Source organism: Lathyrus oleraceus, chromosome 2 (genome assembly GCF_024323335.1).
Source record: "Lathyrus oleraceus cultivar Zhongwan6 chromosome 2, CAAS_Psat_ZW6_1.0, whole genome shotgun sequence".
Classification (NCBI taxonomy): Eukaryota; Viridiplantae; Streptophyta; class Magnoliopsida; order Fabales; family Fabaceae; genus Lathyrus; species Lathyrus oleraceus.
The window spans coordinates 337040639-337064892 of record NC_066580.1 but is presented as its reverse complement, the minus strand read 5'-3'; positions in this window follow the sequence as shown (position 1 = coordinate 337064892).

Below are 24254 nucleotides of genomic sequence, written 5' to 3'. Positions count from 1 at the left end.
TTCAAAATAAATAAATTTTTCAAAATTGTTCTCAAACTAAGTGAATATTCACAATGATGGAAGGATACTTAGGAGACCCACAGTGCTCTCCCAAGGGTGCTATGATTACCAACAGGTAAGACAATTGTTCGTATCTCGAGCATGACTGTATCTTTTCCCTGTAGAACCTCTCATGGTTTCTCCTCAGCGAGATTGCCCAGTGTAGTGTTGGTTGAAGTTGTTCATCTTCATGTCCCCGGCAGTGCAGTTTTTTTCTTCCAAGTCCCTATTAGCACCTATAGTGGGGCATCCCCAGTAGAGTGATGTTTGAGCCCTATTGTGGGGCATCCCTAGCAAGTTTGCTGTTTGGACGCTTTTTGTGGGGCAGTCCTAGGCAGAGCATTTATTGAAGACTTCAACTTTCCTCTCTCCAGTAGAGCAGTTTTCCTCCCTCCCCCAGCATGGGTGCTATTCTTGGAAGATTCAGTATTTGGTGGATTGACATCCAGTACTCCATCATGTCCTCAGATAGATCCCCAGCGGAGTTGTTAGCATGAGGAGCTTTATTAAGGCCTATCTATCTTCATCAGAGATCTGGTGGCTTCTGAGTATCTCTGATTTCCAGCACGAGTTGTTGTGGCGTGTCCGCCAGTATGTTGAACTCTTTTCTCCGGTTATGACTGACGATCCCTCCGGAAACCTCTGGTGGCCTTCCTCCCCAGCAGGATGGTGTTGCTCCCTGATATCCCAGTCTCCAGTGGATTTTCTCGGCTCTCTGGTGACTTTGGTTTTCCCTCCGGAAGAGTGGTACCGGATGGTTGATTCCCGGACCTGTGTGTTGAGCACGTCTGTTTGTCAGCATTCATCATACATTTTTAGGTATCATGCATACATGCATAATCATATCATTCAGATACTCATGATGCTGCTGTTTCCGTGTATCTGTTGATGGTTGTCTCCTGCTATTTGTTGATACAGATCTCTCCAGTAGATCCTCCCTAACAGATTTGAGATCAGTGTCTCCTCAGCGAGCCTGAAGGTTACTGCCTTCCCAGTAGGGTTTGTGTTGATGGTTTTCCCTCAGTGAGATCCCCAAGCGGATCGGGTTTGAGAAAATCATCCCCAGTAGAGATAAGAATGGGTTGCCTCCCCTAGCAGGGTAATCTCCAAACAGTTCGGGTTCGATGGAGTGCATCCCCAGCAAGGTTTGTCTTTCCCCAGCAGGATGGAAGTTGACATGGTTATAAGATCCTCAGCACAGTTCCTGGAGTTCCCCGGTGTTGTCTCTGGAGGAGACGTGTGTTTATGCATTCATCATTTAGATAAGCATAGCATATTGCATCATTAGTGCATAGCATTTCCATGATCATGGGGCATTGTGTAAAATAAAAAAAAACTCATGCATCAACATTGCAAACATATCCATTAGCCCTAGGCCGTGGTGACTAGCCGAGTTTGGGTTGTTGGAAGGAGTTTAGCTTCGCGCCATTGGATCGGCTTCAGAATTGGGTTCATCAGCATGGTTGAGAGGTTGGTGCTTTCCCAACGAGTGACTCCTTAGTTGAGTGGGTATTCCCGGCAGTGTTACTCCTCGAAGTTGGCAGCATCTTGCAAGCATTGGTTCCATTCCTTTAGCAGAAGTGGGTGTGTCTGATCTCTCCATGTAGAGTCTACCCCTTAAGCAGAAAGTGTCTACCATTTCCTTCTACGCTCCCCACTGAGCAATATCCTCGTGGATGACGGTTGTTTCTGTTCCCTCCCTAACGGGATGGGTTTTCCCTATTGAGTTCTTTCCTCATTAGGATGAGTCCTGTTTCAGTCTGCCTTTTTGGATCGATCCTAAATTGGCTTCCTGTTGGCTGTCTCCCGTGCTTCCCTGGGGCATAAATGAATAGTCGCTCGCTAACCGGCACTCATTCATCTCATCCTCAGCAGAATTTGTGGCTTCTACCTACAAACCGGTAGTTGTAAGTCCTATCTTTGTGGTTTTCTACCTACAAGCTGGTAGTTGTAAAATCCCACTTTCACCCCCTAGCAGAGGTAACCTTTGTGGTTCATGCTGTTTGTTGGCTTCTACCTACAAACCGGTAGTTGTAAGTCCTATCTTTGTGGTTTTCTACCTACTAGCTGGTAGTTGTAAAATCCCACTTTCATCCCCTTGTTGGAGTTAACCCTTTGTGCTCATCCTGATCGATGACTGGTTACTTTTCCGTGGTTTTCTGCCTACTTAACGGTAGATGTAATCCCCTATTTGTGGTATTGATAGTCTTGTTCCCTTTGGATACTTGCCTTGATCAAGCAGTATTGTCCCCATTGGGTCTTCCCCTTCTTTTTGGATACTTGCTCCGAGTAAGCAACTTTATCCTCTTTTGATTGGTCATCTTTTGCATACCTAGTCTGGTACCCCGTTGCCTTTCTTTTCGGTCGTTTATCCATTTAACAACCTGCAACCCGGTTATGGATAATCTTCCATGCGAGTGTATTATCTACGTTTTGACAGCTATAGATAATATATCTCATGCACTCTTTGGTCAATCTTTCGATTTGTTATCCCCAGCATAGGTCTTTGGCATGCGTGCCGGCTCACGTATCATTGTTTTGTTATCTTCGCCGATGCTGATAGACATGAAGAGTTTTCCCGGTATCCAGACCGAAGTGGCGTTCAGGCCAGAGTTTTCCCGGTATCCAGACCGAAGTGGTATTCAGACCAGTTTTCCCGGTATCCAGACCGAAGTGGCGTCCAGGCCAGTTCCCGGTATCCAGACCGAAGTGGCATTCAGGCCAGAGTTTTCCCGGTATCCAGACCGAAGTGGTATTCAGACCAGTTTTCCCGGTATCCAGACCGAAGTGGCGTCCAGGCCAGTTCCCGGTATCCAGACCGAAGTGGTATTCAGACCAGTTTTCCCGGTATCCAGACCGAAGTGGCGTCCAGGCCAGTTCCCGGTATCCAGACCGAAGTGGCATTCAGGCCAGTGTTCCCGGTATCCAGACCGAAGTGGCATTTAGGCCAGTTCCCGGTATCCAGACCGAAGTGGAATTCAGGCCAGTTTCCGATTTCCAGATCGAAGAAGTTCTCAACAGTCAGGACGAAGAACTTGTGGCATTCAGGCCAGTTTTCCCGGTATCCAGACCGAAGTGGCATTCAGGCCAGTTCCCGATTTCCAGATCGAAGAAGTTCTCAACAGTCAGGACGAAGAACTTGTGGTGTTCAGACCAGTTCCCGGTATCCAGACCGAAGTGGCATTCCAGGCCAGCTTTCCCGGTATCCGGACCGAAGTGGTGTCCAGGCCAGTTCCCGGTATCCAGACCGAAGTGGCATTCAAGCCAATTTCCGATCTCCAGATCGAAGTGGAGTTCAGACCAGATTTCCGGTAATCAGACCAACATTGATACTCTCATATTCCAATGCTTAGTGTTCAGACTAATGTGTGGCGTTCAGGTCATGGGTATTCCTGTGTTACCATTTATTTTGGTATCCAGGTCAACTTTCTGTTTCGGTACTCAGGCCGATTTTCACCGTACCAGACGGACTTTTCTTTCGAGATTGCTTCTTTGCCGATTCTGACAGACATTGTTAACTATTTCATGGGGATTCAGGATCAAAATTCGGGTCTTCTTAGTATTTAATCATCTCCCACTATGATCATATGAAGAACATCCTGCTTCATATTCTCTAGTTGAAGACGCTTAAATAGGGGCAACTGTCATACCCCGATTTTGGTCCTGAATTTTTTATGTTTGTTTAGCGTGCTTGGCCTAACCTTACTTTGGTTTTTACATGAGGATTGGTCTTGGTCCAAAGTCATGGTGTTTGTTCATGTGCATTATCAGTCATGTTCTTTTCAAAGTCAAACATTCAAGTCATAAGGCAAAACAAATTGTGAAACCAATTTCAACCATTTGTTAATCCATTTCAATTTATTTCATGTCGTTGTTTAAACCAGTACATATGAGTCCATACAAAAAAATATACAAAATTTGGCGTTTTTGACCAACTGTTGACTTTGGTCAACAGTTGACTTTTTGGTCAACTTTGACCAAAGTCAACCCAAATCCATTAAACCTCAATTTCACCCTAACCAATAATTCATTTTTTATTTACAAAGAAAATACAAAAAATGCATTTTTGACCATTTGTTGACTTTGGTCAACGGTTGACTTTTTGGTCAACTTTGACCAAAGTCAACCCTCACTTGCTCTTGACTATCCAAACTTGGCCTGGCCCTTTGTTTCATTGTGTCATCCAATCTTCATGTTTGTTGATGATTTTTCTTGATTACTTCATTTGCAAGTAAGTCCCATTTGAACAAACCAATTCAAAACTCTAAAACCATGAACTTGACAAGTCAGGAATGTAAGCTATGCTGCAGAATGAGTGATGACAAGTTCCACCGCTCAATGCATTGCTTCAGCTAGTCCAAGTCAAAACGTCCAAATGGCAAAGAAATTCAAGGCAAAATTTGTCCAATTGAATGCATTGTTCAAACTGTCTATCACTCCCAACATTGAACAAGATTGATGATCACGTTGCATGTGCTGTTGCTGGGATTATGTCTGATGCAAACATCCTAATCAATACTGCTAGGATCCAAGCACAGTGTTACTAATTTGCTTACCAAGAGCCAATGCCTGTTGAGCAGTTGGTTCAATCTCTTTGTGATTCGCCGAACCTGCGGGAACAAAACGAGTTTGAGAAAATGCATTAATTTGCCGGTTTACCGATGGAATTCGCCCATGATGGAATAGACATCAAACTAGAACAGTGATCAGAACCGAAACTGCTTTCGGAAGCTTACCATTTGTTATGACGTGAGCTGCCTCAAACCAGTACGCAATTGAGCGTTGTAGTCGGCACCGATCCTGCAGCAATTCCAACAATTAGTTGAAGTTCAAGAGTCAGCTAGGGTCCTAATAGATTTTTCTAATGGAAATAAAACTCCCTGAGACAGCGTTGGCTGTACCTGAAGGTTCCTCAGAGATTTCTACAAACATGCCCAAAGAAGAAGAAATTCAACAGCTGAAACAGGCCAGCTAAGGACTGCACCTGAACTTTAAAGACGCTCCAAATCCAACTGCACACAATGAAACTGGACTGCAATTGCCTGCCAACTGCAAAAGAGAGAAAAACAGACAACAACAAACCTACATCATGGCCTTGCAGTCCATCAAAACATTGGTATCTTGTACACTATGCATCACCGCATCATGCTGTAATGATCCAAAATAAGACCACATCAAAGCAGTGAATTTGCATGACTTGCTACCATGTTGAGCATCCAATGCATTAGCTATACCTGCAAAACAAGGACAGGTCAGAACATCCTATGCACCTATGCAAACCATGGCCAAAATGCACAGACAGCACTCCACTCCCCAGTTTGTGAAAATGAGTATAAAACCTTTCAAAATTTACAAGGAAGAAAGGTGATCCGAGAGTAGCAGCTGCTAATACTGTGCCCTCTCATCGTTTAAATGCAGACTCTTGATACCTCTGAGAGTTGAATCCAAATTCCATGTGTTTCTCGGGTCCGAAGAAGCCGTCCAAGGAAAATATCCCGTCTCTTATGAAATTCCATCCAACTGGCATGGTTGAAGCTGCAAAATTAAGCAATGATGCCGTTAGCGGTCATGGTACTGACACTGATAGTGAGATTCAGGAGAAAGTCTCAAAGCCAAGTTCCATGCCTGTGAAGATTCATCAGCTGTCTACTTCTGAATCTGGAAAAGAGAAGCAGTGTGTGATAATTGGCACAACTGAATCAAGGCAGGAATTGAGACCAAATAAGATCGATCCACCTAGTCATACTGCAGAGAGCAACATGGTAACTATTCCCACTGCTAAAGGTGGAATGAGGAGGAAACATCATCGAGCATGGACCCTTGCCGAGGTAACGAAATTGATTGAAGGTGTGTCACGTTGTGGACCAGGGAGGTGGTCTGAGATCAAACGGCAATCCTTTTCCTCATACTCACATCGTACCTCTGTTGATCTCAAGGACAAGTGGAGGAATTTGCTCAAAGCTAGCTTCGCCCATACACCTGCAGATGAGGGGATGAATTCACGAAAGCATGCTCAAGCAAGTTAACAACCGGTGCAGCTAGTGTGCATGGAGATAGATTGGGGTACTTGTAGTGTTGTAAATATTATTGAAACCGTTGCAGGAGCACCGGGTGCAGAAACCTCTTACGAGGCTCATAGATCTGATGTTCCTTATTCGCGATACGATTGTGATGTTGAATTGAATTCGAATCATCGTGATTTGCCGGCGGTTGATAAGCACATTGATGTTTCCGAAGAAGAAGGATGGTTCACCATTCCGTGCAGGGAACTTCCTGAAAACTGGAATCATGAGCCAGATATACAATCATTGCGCTCTCTTGACCGTTCCTTTCTTTTCCCGGCTGAACAAGTTCATATCTTGGCATGCTTGTCTGCATGTAAGCAGGATACACAGATTACCACTCCATTTGAAGTTGCTGCGATGACAAGTAAGAATGGCCAAGGTCAAAGCCCCGAGAAAGAAAAGTTGAAGCTTGAAATGCTGACTGCAGTTGCAAATGAAAGTAACACCTACGAGATAGTGACAAAATTATGTGAATATGCTGCAAATGTTGACATCCCAATTGTAAGGGAATCTATTCGGGCTGTTGGAAAGATAGCATTGCAGCAGTATGATGTCAACGCTATTGTTGATCGACTTCTACAGTTTCTAGAGATGGAAAAGGACTATGTTACATCTGAAGCTCTGGTGCTTGTGAAAGATCTTCTAAGGAAATATCCTCAATGGAGTCAGGATTGTATTGTTGTTGTTGGGAATATCAGTAGCAACATTGTCCAAGAACCTAAGGCTAAGGCAGCTCTCATATGGATGTTAGGGGAATATTCTAAGGAGATGCATGATGCTCCTCTCCCACCGTGATCCCAATGAGCATCCTTCTCTCGGTAGTATAAAGCAAACTTCTGCTACAACAGGAAACCAAGTCAAAGAGCACTCTACAGCATTGTAGGATCAATTTTGAGCCTACCATGAACCTTGTAGAACCGAAACCAATGCAAGGTGCAACATGAACCAAGGCAATGCCTTCTGCAGCATACAACAACACACCAAAATCAGTCCAATTCCAAAAGGAGAAAACATATATTCAAGTGAGTTACAGTGGTGAATCTGTTTCTTACCAACAGTGAAGTTTTCACATGGAGAAACAAGCTACTCTTGCAAGGTTGAGTGTTGTTAACAGAAGCCTCAAAGTTGCAAGAAAATTCACTGCAGTAAAATCACAACAACTCAGTAAGATGGTAAAAGTTCACAAGCAACAAAAATGAAACATTTTCACAGAAGAAGTACAAGGTACGTGTTACCTTTTTCAGAGCAAACACCAAAATGGGATAGACAACAGAGCAGCACAAAAAAAGAAAGCACTTCCAATTCCATACTCTTTTGAGCTCATCCAAACCCTAGCAATGGGATTATAAAAAGGGAGGAATCAGTAAGAAAGAGAACCCTAGAGCACAACAGAAACTGAGAGGCAAAAATCAAAAGAGAAAAAACCCTAATTTCTAAAGGTTGGAGGAGCGGCCACTGTTCACAGAAAAGCTAGAGGCGGAAATCTGAGGAAGGAAAAAGACCTAGAACCGTTTACCTGGAGGCCAGCTTCTTCGCATCCTTCACCACCACCGCAGTGACACTTTGTAAGGACCTCTCTTTCTCTCTCTTTATCCTTTTCATATGCTTGTTGATTGAAAATATCGTGAGAGTTGAGGGAGATTTGTTTCTTTGAGTTTGAAAGCGTGAGAGGGTTCGTTGATGAGCGTTTTTGAGGTAGAAAGAAAAAACTCCGAGAGAAAGGCTTAAGAGGTCGAGAGCGGTACGCGTTTGGAAGAGAAAGGAGGACGAGGGGCTGTTCTTCGTCTCCATTTCCTTTTTTTCTTTTTTTTATTAATTTTCTTTTTAAAACAGAGATAAATAAAAACCATAAAAATTTTAATATGTTTAATATTTTCTTTTTTCCTTTTATTACATGGTGTATATTATTGTTATTTAGTATTCTACCCCATAAAACCAAGGCTACGTTTCTGTTTTATATCCCTCCATCATTCACTTAGGTTGTCCAGTAACATTAGCCTATCTCATTTTTAATTGATTTGTTTTCTAAACTATCTCTAGCTAGTTCTGTTTATATTCCCAAGTGTTTGCTAAAATGATAACTAATCATGAATGGCCTAGTGGAGAGAAGGTAGTTTCATAATATTAGATGGGGAGGGTTCAATACTCATGTTTGACACTTTTTGCTTTTTATTTGATCTTATTTTCCTTTAGCATTTTTTTATTCTTTTAGTATTTTGTTAATGTCTTTTTTATGTTTATTATAATTTCATTTGTTAATAATGCATAGTTATTGTATTTGAATTTAGTTCAAAAAACCATTTTTTCAAACTATAAAAATCATACTTTTCTCGATTTAATATCGAGCCCATTTTTTACACCCTTGTAAGTCGATTGCTTTTTTAAGCATCGCCATCAACCTCACATAGCTTACTCTTGGGCTTTCTTACAATGAGCCGGTTCCTTACACTTACACTCATACATTGTTTAATGCTTCATTATTTCATTCTTTGATTATTTGACTCGATTATATAGTTGCTTATATATCTTATTGTTGATTAACTGTTGCCTACTTGTATGGTGTATGAGGCATATATTTATATTGTTTGATTACCATGTCAACCCCCATTCATAACAAATGTACCCCTCTCCCATGAAATGTATAATATTTATTCTTTCATTCTTTATTCATCTGTTAATACAAGAATTAAAATGAACATTCGATAACCATTTCAAAACAACATCAAAACCTCGATCCAACGTCGAGTGATCATTTTTCAAAACCTAACAGAACCAGCACGTATTCATCCACCTTTTTGTAAGTCGATTGCTTTATGCATCGCCATCAACCTTGTAAGTCGATTGCTTTATGCATCGCCATCAACCTTGTAAGTCGATTGCTTCGTGCATCGCCATCTACCCTTATCCCTAACGCTTCTCCTTGCTCCACTCGTCAATTCTTGTTTCGATTAGGTAGCACCCCTTAGATAGAACCCTTTGTATGATAACATAGGTAGAATTCCCATATTCTTTGCATGCTAACCTTAGGTAGATATTCCCATTTGTAAATCCTAAACACTTAAGTACATATTGCATGACAACACTAGGGCAGAGCTTCCCCCACTTCTAGACTTTTCTGAGCGTCTCCGATCTTGTGGCATGTAGTCCGTTCTATTGCAAAGAGGTAACTGCCTAAGACTCGATTCAGCGAGCTGCGACACCTACTGCTAGGACGTGAACACATCGCCCACTCTCCTTTGACACAACTGGTGTCCTCCTTTGTAAGTCCATGTTCAGATGGCAACCCCTATGTAGGGGAACTACGTTGCCCTGATCCTCATACCAGATGAGGTACGTAGGCAGGAGATCGTGCGAGATCTCTCCGGGCACACCTTTCTTTTTCTTTTTGTGTGTGTTTTGGTTCGGATGCTGATGTAAGTCCAGTGATTGGCAGTCGGGCTCCACGTTTGCCCTTTTGTGTGTGTTTTGGTTCGGATGCTGATGTAAGTCCAGTGATTGGCAGTCGGGCTCCATGTTTGCCACCTTTTTGTGTGTAGGTGTCTTGTTTTGTTTGGCGTGCGTGAGCCGAACTACGGCAACTCTGATTCTCATGTTCAGATGAGATACGTAGGCACAAGATGTGACGTCTTGCCGAGTTTGACTAATGACTAACAACTAATCTTTGTTTGCCTTCGCCCTCGTTGCGATCCTTTCTCTCGCCCTCGTTGCGATCGAGACTTTCCCTTTCTCTTGCCCTAGTTGCAATCGAGACTTTTGTTCCCTTTGTAGCCGAACTACATTATGCTCTGATTCTCATTCCCGATGAGATAGGTAGGCATAAGACGCGATGTCTTAGCGAGCACACTCCTCTTTAACCCATAGGTACCCGAGCTACGAAGATTCTGATTCTCATATTCAGATGAGATACGTATGCAGTGGATGCGATATCTATGCGAGTCATTTTTCTCTTGACCCTTTTAGTAAATAGTACATTAGATAAACATACACCCTTTAGACAAGAAACAACAAGAGTGGATCCCGTAGAGTACTACGGATGCGTAGGGGTGCTAATACCTTCCCTTCGCATAATCGACTCCCGAACCCAAGATTTGGTTGCGAGACCTTGTCTTTTCCTTTCCTTTCTCTAGGTTTACTTCGAGCGTTTCCTTTCCCTCCTTTGGGATAAATAACGCACGGTGGCGACTCTTCTGTCATTTCTTTCTCGCCGGTTGTTTTTTTTGCACCTCCGTATTTTTCGGGTTGCGACAGATATCAATCACTCAATGTAGTATACAAGTGTTCAAACCAAATGATATGTATTCTTAGCAAGGTATATGAAGGTTTAATGCAAAGAATATTTTTTTAAGAAAGTTTTTGGACACTTGATAAAAATCTGAGTTTTTATAAGAATGATTAATTGAAAGTGTTTGCAAGAAAGGAGGTGTCATAATCAAATGAGTAATGATGTTTATATATTGCTACAAACACCTTTTCAAAGAGGTATAATTTTCTTCATAAAAATTAGTGAAAAAGGTATAAGTATTTGAAAACATTTTTTCATGAAAAGAGGCCAAGAAATGCTGAAACGAACAGTGTTAACCGGTTAACCAAATGGGTTAACCGGTTAACGCATCTAACGTTAACTTCAGAATTTCAAATACAGGGCCGTTAACCGGTTAACGTATCTGGTTAACCGGTTAACACTGTTGAAACACAGAAAAATATTTTAAGTAAAATGGGTTTTTCATTTCAACATGTTAAAAAATGGTTAGGTTAAATATGGAAATGCAAAACATGATTGTTGAACACTTGTATACTAATTTAAGAGTGAGTTAGATATACCTTAGAAGTGATTCAACAAATTTTCAAAAGTGTTGGCTTGATAATGAAGCTTGAACCAAATGTTGCTATGCATATGTGGCTTGATTAACTTGATGCTTTGAATTCTCTTGAAGCTCTTATCTTTTTGCATTGATACATGTTGTCTTCATCAAAATTCTTTGGATTGAAGCATGCTTCTACATTATGAGGCTTGTCTCTCTATTTATAGAGGCTCCATATGGCTCATGTAACTTGCAGAAATTAATCTTGGTTCAATTGGAATGCTAGTTTGGTGACTTGGTTTCATTTTGCACAAAAAATCATAATGGATCATGATGAAAAGGTGGAGTGAAAGGAGGAGTTTAGAGGTACTTTTAGGATGTTGCTTCTGGTTTAGAGGTTAAGTGTGATCAGAAGAAACAAGTTAGAAGCTCAATGCAAGAGTGGTTGGAAAAGTTGGCCTTTATCAAAATGGATATGAAGCTTTTTGCAAAACCTTCCAAATATGGCATCAAGACTTGGTCAATGGCTCAATCCCTTGTGTAATACATCAAAGGTTTGTGTAATATTCTGATTAAGGTGAGATTTAGAAGCAAGATAGCCTGTAAAGCAAGATCTTGTAGCTTTGGCTCAAGGTTACATGATGAATTTGTCATGAAAATGACCCAAAAATTCAGATTTGGATAGCCAACTTCAGCTATTCGAAAACCTAGCTCAAATATGATAATTTCATGCTCTTGGACCTTTTGGAAAGCTAAGAACATGCTCTACAACTTTCATGTTGGGAGGTTTCCTTGAATCAATGTGTATCATGCTGAAAAGTGATGATCAAGTAAGCCACTTTTTGAAGGCAGATTTGGTTCAAAGTTTTTCTAAGTGTTTTAAGTTCATGGTACCAACTTCATGGCTTCATAACTTGAAATCCTTGAATTTTGTAGAAATTAATCATCAATGACAAAGTTGAATTATGAAGTAATACCTTTAATATGATCATTGGAGCAAAGAAAATGGTGGCTTGGATCACAAGTTATGGCCTTGGAAAGATGGGTACTTGAACATGTATTTTTTCATAACTTAGAAAAATTTACAAAACCAAATCTTACCTTTTTTGCAAGTAACCTCAAATTTCTTGTTTACTCTTGATCAAATGCATCCATAAACCATATTTTAATTACCCTTGAGTTGAGAAGTCTGTGATTGACCAAAAATGTCGAAAGTCAAACTTTGACTTTGCCTCAGTTGACTTTGTATCAGATGAATCCAATTCTTGCAATCTTTAATGAATGAGATCTCTTAGGCATATTGGATGATGTGAGTGATTCACTTATGATGTATTTGAAGTATTTGAACCATACTTCAAGCTTTGGGATCATGCCTTGGCTAAAAAGTCAACCAATTGACTTTGGTTCAAAACCCTAGCTGAGGGTATCAGATGAACTCTGGCCTTGATAAATTTGAGATGGAATGATCTTGAAATTGATTCTTATTGATGAAAGTCACTTGATTACTTGGGAAGGATGAGGAGTTTGAAATGTTAAAACTCATGCCAAGTCTTGATTGATCAATCTTTGAAAGCTCTTGGTTCAAAACCCTAGCTTAAGACAAACAAAGTAGAATTCTTTTTTGTATTTCCAATAGGTTAGTAGTGAAAAGATGTTATATGTCATGAAAATGATACAAATGATAGTGGCATCTTAGGGTTGAAAATTAGGGTATGACAACAACCATAAATTATTTTTAATCATGCTCATACCCATTTATAAAAGATAGTTTACAAAATAAAACTAAGCTATTTTCCACTCCATGTGGGGTTGACATTCTTACTATTCTATCACTTTCTACTTTAAACATACATGTATACTTGCATTAGACATCATACATTTTCATGCAACACACTCCTAAGGACTTTAACACTTCTACTTAATTGATTTTCTACTTCCGCTTTATAAACTTTAAATGCATTGAAAGCATCATCTTTATGCTTTAAAATATATATATCTATGAATCTAGAACAATCATAAATAGAAATGATGAATAACTATTTCTCCACGGGTCAACATGCAAATAAATTCACACAAATCAGAATGCCCAAGATCAAGAAAGTTGGTCTTTAATTCTAAATTATGAAATATTTCTTAATAACCTTTGGTTTAACATAAATTTTACATTTTTCAAAGTTATTAACATCGCATGAAATTTAACCATATTTAATTAATCTTTTCATAGTGGTAGTGTCTATATGGGCTAATGTACTATGCCATAAGGAAACAAACTCAATCATATAAGAAAAATAGAAACTTTATTGATAATATTGTCAGTAGTACAAAACTTAACCATTTTCCCAGCAGAATAACTTTTTCCCACAAATACATCGTTATTGGTCAAGATTAACTTGCCCAATTCATATAGAAATTCAATCCTTAGTTTTTCTAAAATATCCCTACTAAGAAGGTTCATATTCATGTCGGGAGTATGAAGTGTATTAACAAGAGTAACTTTCTTTCTAGAAGTATCATTTAGTTCAACAGTTCCCATTCCAACGACCTTAATCGTCCTTAATTTTCCATTTGAACCTCTTGCCCATTGGTGAATTTAAAATAAATGTTGTTTTGTCATAATAAATATGGATATAGCACAAGTATCATACCACCGTCCTTGTAATTTGCCTTTGATCGCCATAATTTCATTCACAATAACAATTATCTATTTGAACAACACTTCCCTCATTTTTGGTCTTGTTGTACCCACAATCTCAAGTAGAGTGACCAGTTTTTCAACATACATAACATCACATTTGGGTCCTCTTGATCCACCAGAATTCTTGAAATTATTTTGTTCCATCTTAGGTCCAAGATGGTTCTTCATACCATCATGTTTCTTCTTTCCTTTTGCGCTTACATCATTGGACTTAAATTATCCAGCAGCCTCGAATTTCTCTCTAACTTTTGATTCCTCCTCAATTCAAAGATATTTTTGGATTTTCTCCAATGAGAAGTCCTTTGAGTTATGCAAAAATTTCTTCTTATAGCTTTTCCACGAAGCTGGCAACTTTGCAATAATTGCACCAACTTGGAAAGCTTCGGGAATATCTTCTTAGTTTATTTACGAGAACATGTAACTCGTGTACTTGTGCAAGAATGTGTTTTGAATCCAACATTTTAAAATCAAAATATATAGAATTTATAAACTTATTAGTACCTTCCTCGTCCACCTTGAATTTGAACTCGAGTGACTTCCAAATTTCTGTTGCAAATTAGGTGTCTGTGTAGAAATCATAGAGACAATCAGACATTGTATTAATAATATGACCATGACATAGAAATTCATCATCCTCTCATTTCATGCGTTCTTACTGAAGTTCCTTAGAATCATTTTCTTTTGGTTTTGTAATTGGTTGTTGGTTCTAAGTGTTGGCAGCAATTTTGGTAAAACAAAGAGTGTTCACAAGATGTTGCATGTGATGTCTTAACATAAGATATTTGTGTACCTGCTGGAGTTTAAATGGAAAACATAATTATGTAGGATTGTCTCAGGATGTCATACACGATGTCATGACATCTGATATTATGTACCTGCTGAAAATTATAAAAGGAATTATGGAATTTTGTAGGATTGTTCCAGGATGTCAGACCTGATGTCATGACATCTTGTACACAGAACATTCAATATGAATTTTAGGTGTTATGTGATTGCGCATTTAATGACAATCTATGTATGATTGAAGATCTGATTTGCAGGCGCATTCAATCATTGATTACAACCTGATTTACTTATTTTCCAAAGAGATCTAACCAGCTGTTATGAAAAGATTTAATTGGAAAATAGTTTTAGGGTTTTCAAGATGTCCAAGCCCAGCTGAAAGCTTCTATAAAAAGGGACTTGGAAAACCTGATTTGATACACAACCAATACTGAGCGAAATATTGAGAGAGAGCTAGGGTTTGTGTCTTGTTTAGTCGTGAGACTTGTAAGCCATTCAAGTCATCCATAGATGATTGAATTAGTCTAATTTGTGGTTGTAATTTGTCACTCTAAGCTTGTAAGCAAGAGTGTGTGTCTACTTGATCAAAGCTGTGAAGCAAGATCAAGTGTGTGTCTACTTGATCAAAATTGTTAAGCAAGATCAAATGTGTGTCTTCTTGATTGAAACTGCTAAGTAAAATCAAGAGTGTGTTATTGAAAAGTGTCTTTTTTTCACAAGGAATTGTTGTTTAAATTCACAGGTGTGATTGAGGGGGAGTGAGTGGGTTCTCATATCTAAGAGTGCTTAGGTAGAAATTGCACGGGTAGAGATTATGTGAGAAATACTGTAACTTATTGAAGTGTACGGAGAGTCTTTGAACTTATTCTATTTAGTGTATTTCCTTCCTGGCTTGGTAGCCCCCAGACGTAGGTGAGTTGCACCGAACTGGGTTAACAATTGCTTATGTCTTTTGCATTACCATTCTATATCTTTCTTTTGTTTGTGTTACTCAGATATTATTGTCGTGACATTACCTTCGACATCTCATATATGATATCAAAATTTCAATTGGTATCAGAGCGGGCATCCTGCTCTGGTTCTGGGTAAGATCTAGGGACAATACTTTCTGGTACTATGGATAGAGATGGAGGATTTGTTCATAGGCCACCAATTTTGGATGGATCTATCTATGACTATTGGAAACCTCGAATGGTAGCTTTCCTAAAATGTCTTGATAACAAGGCTTGGAAGGCTGTGTTAACAGGCTGGGTACATCCTGTAATTGAAGGAGAATTGCCATCCAAGGCGCAGCGGAATTTAAATTTTCTCCATTTAGTGATCCTTACGAATGGGCATGATCAGTGATAGAATCGTTACCTCTTGTGGCGATTCAAATCTTTGGTGCAGATCTCTGATAATGATCAAAACCTATGATACAGATCCACGGGGCGATCACGAACGTTGAACGATGACAACGTCTCTACTCAGTCCACACAAACGGATTCCTTCAATCGCAGTGCTAGCTGTTATGAATGAAGGCTTTGAGTGAGAGAAAGAGGGAAACAAAATTCCAAGTCTCTACTTGAATTTCTGTCTGAGTCGAGTGTCAATGCTTCTACCCAAGGGGTTCTATTTATAGAACCACTTGTGTGGGCTTCAAGCCAAAAAGCCCACTTAAGTGTATTTTGCCCATATCTCATAATATGCCAAAATCACTTAAGTATTTGGTACCTTACCATATTTTGTTTCCACTTAAGTGCACCGTACCCTATGATGTTCCTTAATTATTCTATCTCTTATCAATCCGTCCTTTGTGTGTGACCCTATAGGTTTTCGCGACGTTGGCAATTATATTAAATCACACATTTAACATAATAAACAGTGAGCGATATCTAGCAACACATCACTGCTACCCAAGTCACGAAAATGTCATGTGATCTGACAAAATCTCCTGTGATAATAATTATGTGTATAATTACCCCTTTGCCCTTATGTCTATATTGAACACAAGGTATAGACCGTGTCACCCTTGTCCAGTTCAATATTGGGCCCATAGACATTTATGCTGTTACGCAGGATTGGCAAATTCCATCTAGGACACTCATGTCCCTCAGCATGCTTTGTGGAGTACTCATCAATTGTCTTTATGGTCATCCAGTTACGGATAACGTTGGATCAGTAATAAGGCACTCAACTCTACATCTAGGATCCATAGTGGTTTCAGGTCGAAGAGTGGTATACACTATTATCACCATGAGAATAACTTATGACACTTTGCATAACTTTCTATATAGTATTCTCATAGTGGGTCAATCCGGTATAAATATTACTCCTAATATTCATACCTATGTTTAAGACTTGATAACTCTTTATCCATGATCCATGAGATGTGATCATCAGTCTACAAACATAATAGTCTTAATGCTTTAATGTTATCCCACTTCACATTAAAGCTCAACTACGGATACTTTAAGAATAGTGCCCTTATGTTTAATGTGTTCTCATGATTAAGTCACACTTAATACATTAAACGGACTATCTATTCTAGGGACTTTATTAATCAACCATAATAAAGAAAATGCCTTTAAATAATTCGATACAAGTACCAAAAGTATTGGCCTCTAGGGCTTACACCAACAATCTCCCACTAGCACTAGAGCCAATCAGGCATACCCCGTATGCCCATTGATCTAGTATGGCCATCATGCTTCTGCTGCGCAAGAGGCTTTGTTAGTGGGTCAACTATATTGTCAAGTGTAGGTACTTTACATATTTTCGCACAACGCCTAAGTATGTGTTTGGATCGTTGGTGAGATCTAGGCTCCTTAGCTTGTGCGATAACACCATTGTTATCATAATAGAGACCAATGAGATCCACAATGCTAGGGACTATGCCAAGTTTATTGATCCAAACAGCTTCCTTTGCTGCACTTAAGGCAGCAATATACTCGGCCTCAGTTGTAGAATCAGCAACTGCATCTTGCGTTTGAACTTTTCAAGCTCACAGTGCCACCATTTAAGCAAAACACATAACCAGATTGGAATCATTCATATTAAAGCGTCTCAGCACTTTGTCTATGTACTCTGACTTAGGCCAAGCATTTCATGATCTATCTCTATAGATTCTGATAAGCTGCTTCACCCAGGTCCTTCATAGAAAAGCATTTCCCCAACCAAGACTTTACTTGTTGTAGGGTAGGGATATCGATTCCAATGAGTAATATGTCACCTACATATAATACCAGGAATACGATCATGCTCCCACTAACCTTCTTGTAGACACAAGGCTCATCTTCGTTCTTGATGAATCCATACAGTTTTACTGTTTCATCAAGGCGAAGATTTCATGAGTAGGTCACAGGCTCATCTTGATCCATGAGTAATACATCACCTTGATCAGATATCCATATATCTCAGGTAGGTGACGTATCCTGCCTGACCTACGCTGGTCTTGTTCTACTTGAGCAGGTTGCTCTTACACAACTACTTGTGTTTCCTGCTCTAATTCCTCCATAGGTGTATCGATGCTTTGTGATTCTTGAATTTCTTCAAGTTCTACTTTCCTCCCACTGATTCCTTTGGAAACAAAATCCCTTTCTAGGAAAACTCAAGTTCGAGCGACAAACATTTTGCCCTCAGAAGGATTGTAGAAATAATATCCTCTTGTTTCTTTAGGATACCTCATAAATAAGCATTTGTCAGATTTGGGCTCAAGCTTAGTTGAAATTTGTCGTTTCACATAAACTTCGCAACCCCAAATCTTCATGTAAGACATATGTGGTCTCTTACCACTCCATATCTCATATGGTGTCTTTTCAACCTTTTGGATGGAACACGGTTAAGTGTGTAAGCTGATGTCAATGGTGTATGTCCTCAAAAGGAGTTTGGAAGATTGGTGTGACTCATCATGGATCGGACCATGTCCAACAGGGTTCGATTTCTTCTCTCAGATACACCCTTCCATTAGGATGTGCCAGGAGGAGTAAGTTGGGATTGTAACACCCCAAATAAAATAAAATAATTATTTAAATTAAGTTAATAGTATATTATTAATTTAATCAAATAATTGGGTTATTTTATTATTGGAATATTATTATTGGAATAATATATAAGTTGGAAATAAGGAAAAAGTTCCATTTGGTAAAAAGGGTTTTCACGTGAAAACAGAGAAGCGACTCAAAAAGAGGAAAAAGGGCAAAGAGGCAGAGCAAGAGGAAGAAGGCTGGAGAAGAGAAGAGCTTGAGGCTAAAAGATTCGCCGGATTAACTCAGGTAAGGGGGGTTTATCGTCGTTTAATGGGTATTATGGGTTAGCATGTAATGGGTAGTGATAAACCGTTGAATTGACCCTAATTGGGATTGTTGAATGCTGAAAAATTGTGTTGGATAAGCTGTGTTAAAACTGAAATTGAACCTGTATTTGAGTGCGTTGTAATTTCCCGAACGTATAGCTTTTTACGGAATTGGAATCGGAGGTCCGGAAGTCCTCCAACGGCGGAAAATGCGGAGAATTATGCATTCTGCTTTGTGTTAGCGCAGGAACAGCTTTTTGTCTTGCGTTAACCGGTTAACCCAGGGTGTTAACCGGTTAACACTGTTATAAATTGTGAAAAACTGCTGTTTTGTCTGCGTTAACCGGTTAACCCAGGGCGTTAACCGGTTAACACTGTTGCGTTTTGCCAGAAAGTGAGTTCTGTGTTGCGTTAACCGGTTAACCCAGGGCGTTAACCGGTTAACACTGTCAAAAAGTGGAAAAATGGATATTTTAAATGTTATGTGTATATGTGATGGTTGGCCTATATCGGTGTGTGATATAGTAGGGATTATTCCCGCTGTTTTGAGCAGTATAGGTATTAGTAGAGTGTGCTAATACTGTGATTAATTATTTGACACGATATGATGTTTTGATGAATGTGTTGATGATGTATAATGGTATGCATAATGCTATGAGTGTATATATTATGCATGTATTTGTGAATGGACTGTTTTATGGCTTAGAGTGTGAGCATAGGTCCATTGTGGATTATTGTGGTGATGTTGTATTGCTAGGTGATTAGCATGCATAATGCGGCCTTTATGGTGGTAGCTAATTCCCATGGTGAGGAATTAGTGATGTTAGTCATTTTGGACTGTTGTTGATGTTTGCATGCCAGGTGAATTAGCGTGCATAGCATGGCCCTTGGGGTGGTAGCTAATTCCCATGGTGAGGAATTAGTGATGTGAGTCACTAGGTCTCAAATGAGTGGGACTAGTGAGCTTGGTAGCCGTACCTGGATTTGGTCGGTGAAGTTGAACTATATGTTCACGAATATTCGGTACCGCATGCATGGAGTCTCATTGCATAAATTATGTATGGCGTATAATATGAATGGATGTATTCCAGTATTATACGTGTGTTGTGTGTTTGTGTTGGCATTGAGTATGAGTATGAATTGTGTTGGTATTGAATATGATATTTGAGTTGATGTGCCGTTCCTGAACGTGTGATGTGATTAGGGTGATTAATGTGTTAAATTACTTAACATGACATGATATTTTATAATGCTTATTATATCGATTGAGGAACTCACCCTTACAACTATTTTTCAGGTAACGAGAAATGAGTTGAGTAGAAGCTAATGCTTGGAGTCTAGTGTAGTCTCCTTAGTGGGTCATGCTCTGATAGATGTAACATCGGGACGGGATGTTTTACCTTGTTGAATAATTTTACATGGAATGTGTTACATGTTTTGAATGATCGATTTGATCTCTATCCGCTGCGTATTGTGCAATGCTTTATGTTTTGAGTTAAATAATGAGCATGACTAAATATTATGGAAAATGGTGTGAAGTGATTGTGTGACACCCTTAATTGCATATTGCTCTGATTGATATATATATATATATATATATATATATATATATATATATATATATATATATATATATATATATATATATATATATATATATATATATATATATTGTTATTTTAGTTAAATATTTGGGGTATTTAGAAGGGTGTTACATTAGTGGTATCAGAGCATAGTCGGTCGAGTCGAGTCGTAATTATTTTGTTTCCCTGTACGTGGTAGGTGTTGTGTAACCCTATCAGTACTTATTGTTTTAGCTTGTTGGGTTTTCAGAATAGAGATGGCTGGAAGAGGTAGAGATGATGCTGCGATTGCTGAGGCTCTGGGTATGCTAGCTGGAGTACTTGGAGGGAATCCGAATGTTGTGGGAATGGGAGCTGCTCGTCAATTGAGTGAGTTCCAGAAGAACAATCCTCCAATGTTCAAGGGAGCATACGATCCAGATGGCGCTCAGAAGTGGTTGAAGGAGATCGAGAGAATCTTCCGAGTGACTGAGTGTGCCGATAACCAGAAGGTCAGGTTCGGTACGCATATGCTGTCAGAAGAAGCAGATGATTGGTGGGTTGCTACCCGCACTGAGTTGGAATCTGCTGGGAATGCTGAGATCACTTGGGCTGTGTTCAGAGAGAGATTCCTGAGGAAGTACTTTCCAGAAGATGTCAGAGGAAAGAAAGAGATAGAGTTCTTGGAATTGAAGCAGGGCAATCGGTCTGTTACTGAGTATGCTGCTAAGTTCACAGAGCTGTCGAAGTATTACACTCCCTATAATGAGGCTACTGGAGAATTTTCGAAATGTGTGAAGTTTGAGAACGGGTTGCGTCCCGAGATCAAGCAGGCTATTGGATATCAGCGGATCAGAGTGTTTTCTGATTTGGTTGACTGTTGCAGGATTTTTGAACAGGATACCAAGGCCAGAGCAGAGAGCTATCAGCAAAGGGTTGATAGGAAAGGCAAAAATCAGAATGATCGTGGGAAACCGTATGCAGCTGGCAAAGGTTTCCAGAGGCAGAGTGGGATGAAGAGGCCTAGTGGGGGAGACTCCAGTGCCCCTGCTAAGTGTTACAGATGTGGTCAAGCGGGACATCGTTTCCATGAGTGTACTAGTGCTGAGAAGAAGTGTTTCAAGTGTGGCAAAGGTGGTCACTTGGCTGCAGAGTGCCGGTTGAAGACTATGACTTGTTTCAACTGTGGAGAGGTGGGTCATATCAGTCCACAGTGTCCTAAGCCGAAGAAAGAGAACCAGTCGGGAGGCAAGGTCTTTGCTTTATCGGGTTCTGAGACTTCTGCAGATGATCGTTTGATCCGAGGTACGTGTTATATTAATGGCTTTCCTCTTGTAGCTATTATTGACACAGGCGCGACTCATTCCTTTATATCTTTGGATTGTGCTGTGAAACTTAAGTTAAAGATATCTGAGATGCATGGAAGTATGGTGATTGATACTCCTGCGAAGGGTTCAGTGACTACTACTTCAGTTTGTTTAAATTGTCCTTTGAGTATTTTTGGTAGAGACTTTGGGATGGACCTAGTGTGTCTTCCACTAGTGCAGATTGACGTTATTCTGGGTATGAACTGGTTGGTGTTTAACCGAGTCTATATCAATTGTTTTGATAAGACTGTGATCTTTCCTGAGATTGAGGAAGGGAAGAGTTTGTTTCTATCTGCAAGGCAGGTGAATGAGGCAGTAGCAGATGGGGCAGAGTTGTTTATGCTGTTAGCGACTTTGGAGGCTAAAGATAAACTGGTGATTTGCGATCTAGCTGTGGTGTGTGATTTTCCTGATGTGTTTCCAGAAGAAGTGAATGAATTACCGCCAGAGCGTGAGGTTGAGTTCTCGATTGATTTGGTACCTGGTACTAGACCGATATCGATGGCTCCGTACCGTATGTCTGCTGTTGAGTTAACTGAATTGAAGAGTCAGTTGGAAGATCTGTTGGATAAGAAATTTATTCGTCCGAGCGTGTCACCGTGGGGTGCACCAGTGTTATTGGTTAAGAAGAAAGAAGGTACTATGAGGTTGTGTGTGGACTACAGGCAACTGAATAAAGTGACGATCAAGAATCGGTATCCTTTGCCGAGGATTGATGATTTGATGGACCAGTTGGTCGGTGCGAATGTGTTCAGCAAAATAGATTTGAGATCGGGATATCATCAGATACGTGTGAAGACTGAGGATATTCAGAAGACTGCTTTCAGAACGAGGTATGGACATTATGAGTATTCTGTAATGCCTTTTGGTATGACTAATGCGCCTGGAGTGTTTATGGAGTATATGAATAGGATTTTCCATCCGTACCTAGATCAGTTTGTTGTGGTGTTTATTGACGATATTTTGGTGTATTCGAAATCCGAAGAAGAGCATGCTGAACATTTGAGAGTGGTTTTGGGAGTTCTGCGGGAAAAGAAGTTATTTGCTAAACTGTCTAAGTGTGAATTTTGGTTAGAAGAGGTTAGTTTTCTTGGTCATGTAATTTCAAGAGGTGGTGTTGCTGTTGATCCTTCTAAGATAGAAGCGGTATCTAAGTGGGAAGCTCCGAAGTCAGTTTCTGAGATAAGGAGTTTTCTTGGACTTGCAGGTTATTATAGGAAATTCATTGAGGGATTTTCTAAGTTGGCGTTACCGTTGACGATGTTGACTAGAAAGGGGCAAGCGTTTGTTTTGGATTCAAAATGTGAAGAAGGTTTCCAAGAGTTAAAGAGAAGGTTGACTACTGCTCCTATTCTGATATTATCGAGTTCGTCGGAATCTTTTGAGGTTTACTGTGATGCTTCATTGTTGGGTTTGGGTGGTGTGTTGATGCAGAATAAGCAGGTTATAGCTTATGCTTCGAGACAGCTGAGGGTTCATGAGAGGAACTATCCGACACACGATTTAGAGTTGGCAGCTGTGGTATTTGTTCTGAAGTTATGGAGGCATTACTTGTACGGGTCAAGATTTGAGGTTTTCAGTGACCATAAAAGTTTAAAGTATTTGTTTGATCAGAAAGAGCTGAATATGAGACAGAGAAGATGGTTAGAGTTTCTCAAGGATTATAACTTTGGTTTGAATTACCATCCGGGTAAAGCAAACGTAGTGGCTGATGCATTGAGTCGGAAATCATTGCATATGTCTATGTTAATGGTTAAAGAATTGGATTTAATTGAACAGTTTAGAGACTTGAGTTTGGTGTGTCAGAGTACTCACAATAGTGTTAAATTAGGAATGTTGAAGTTAACGAGTGGTATTCTGGATGAGATCAGAGAGGGTCAGAAATCCGATGTGCTTTTGGTTGATAAGTTGACTCTAGTGAATCAAGGTCAAGGTGGTGAATTCAGAATTGATGAGAATGGTGTTTTGAAATTTGGTAATCGGGTGTGTATTCCGGATGTTACCGAGCTTAAGAAGAGTATTCTTGAGGAAGGACATCGTAGTGGCCTGAGTATTCATCCTGGAGCTACGAAGATGTATCATGATTTGAAAAAGTTATTTTGGTGGCCGGGAATGAAAAGAGAAATTGCGAGTTTTGTTTATTCTTGTTTGACTTGTCAGAAGTCAAAGATTGAGCATCAGAAGCCGTCTGGGCTAATGCAACCGTTGGCTATTCCAGAGTGGAAGTGGGATAGTATCAGTATGGATTTTGTGTCTGGTTTACCGAGGACGATTAAGAATTTTGAAGCTATTTGGGTGATTGTTGACAGATTGACAAAATCGGCTCATTTCATTCCGATCAGAATGGATTATACGTTAGAGAGATTAGTTGAGTTGTATATTGAGAAAATTGTAAGTTTGCATGGTATTCCGTCGAGTATTGTTTCGGACAGAGATCCTAGATTTACATCGAAGTTTTGGGAAGGTTTGCAGAAGGCTTTGGGAACTAAGCTGAGATTGAGTTCTGCATATCATCCGCAGACTGATGGTCAGACTGAGAGGACGATTCAGTCACTAGAGGATCTTTTGAGGGCTTGTGTTTTGGAAAAAGGAGGTGCTTGGGATTGTTATTTACCTTTGATTGAGTTTACCTACAACAATAGTTTTCATTCGAGCATTGGTATGGCAC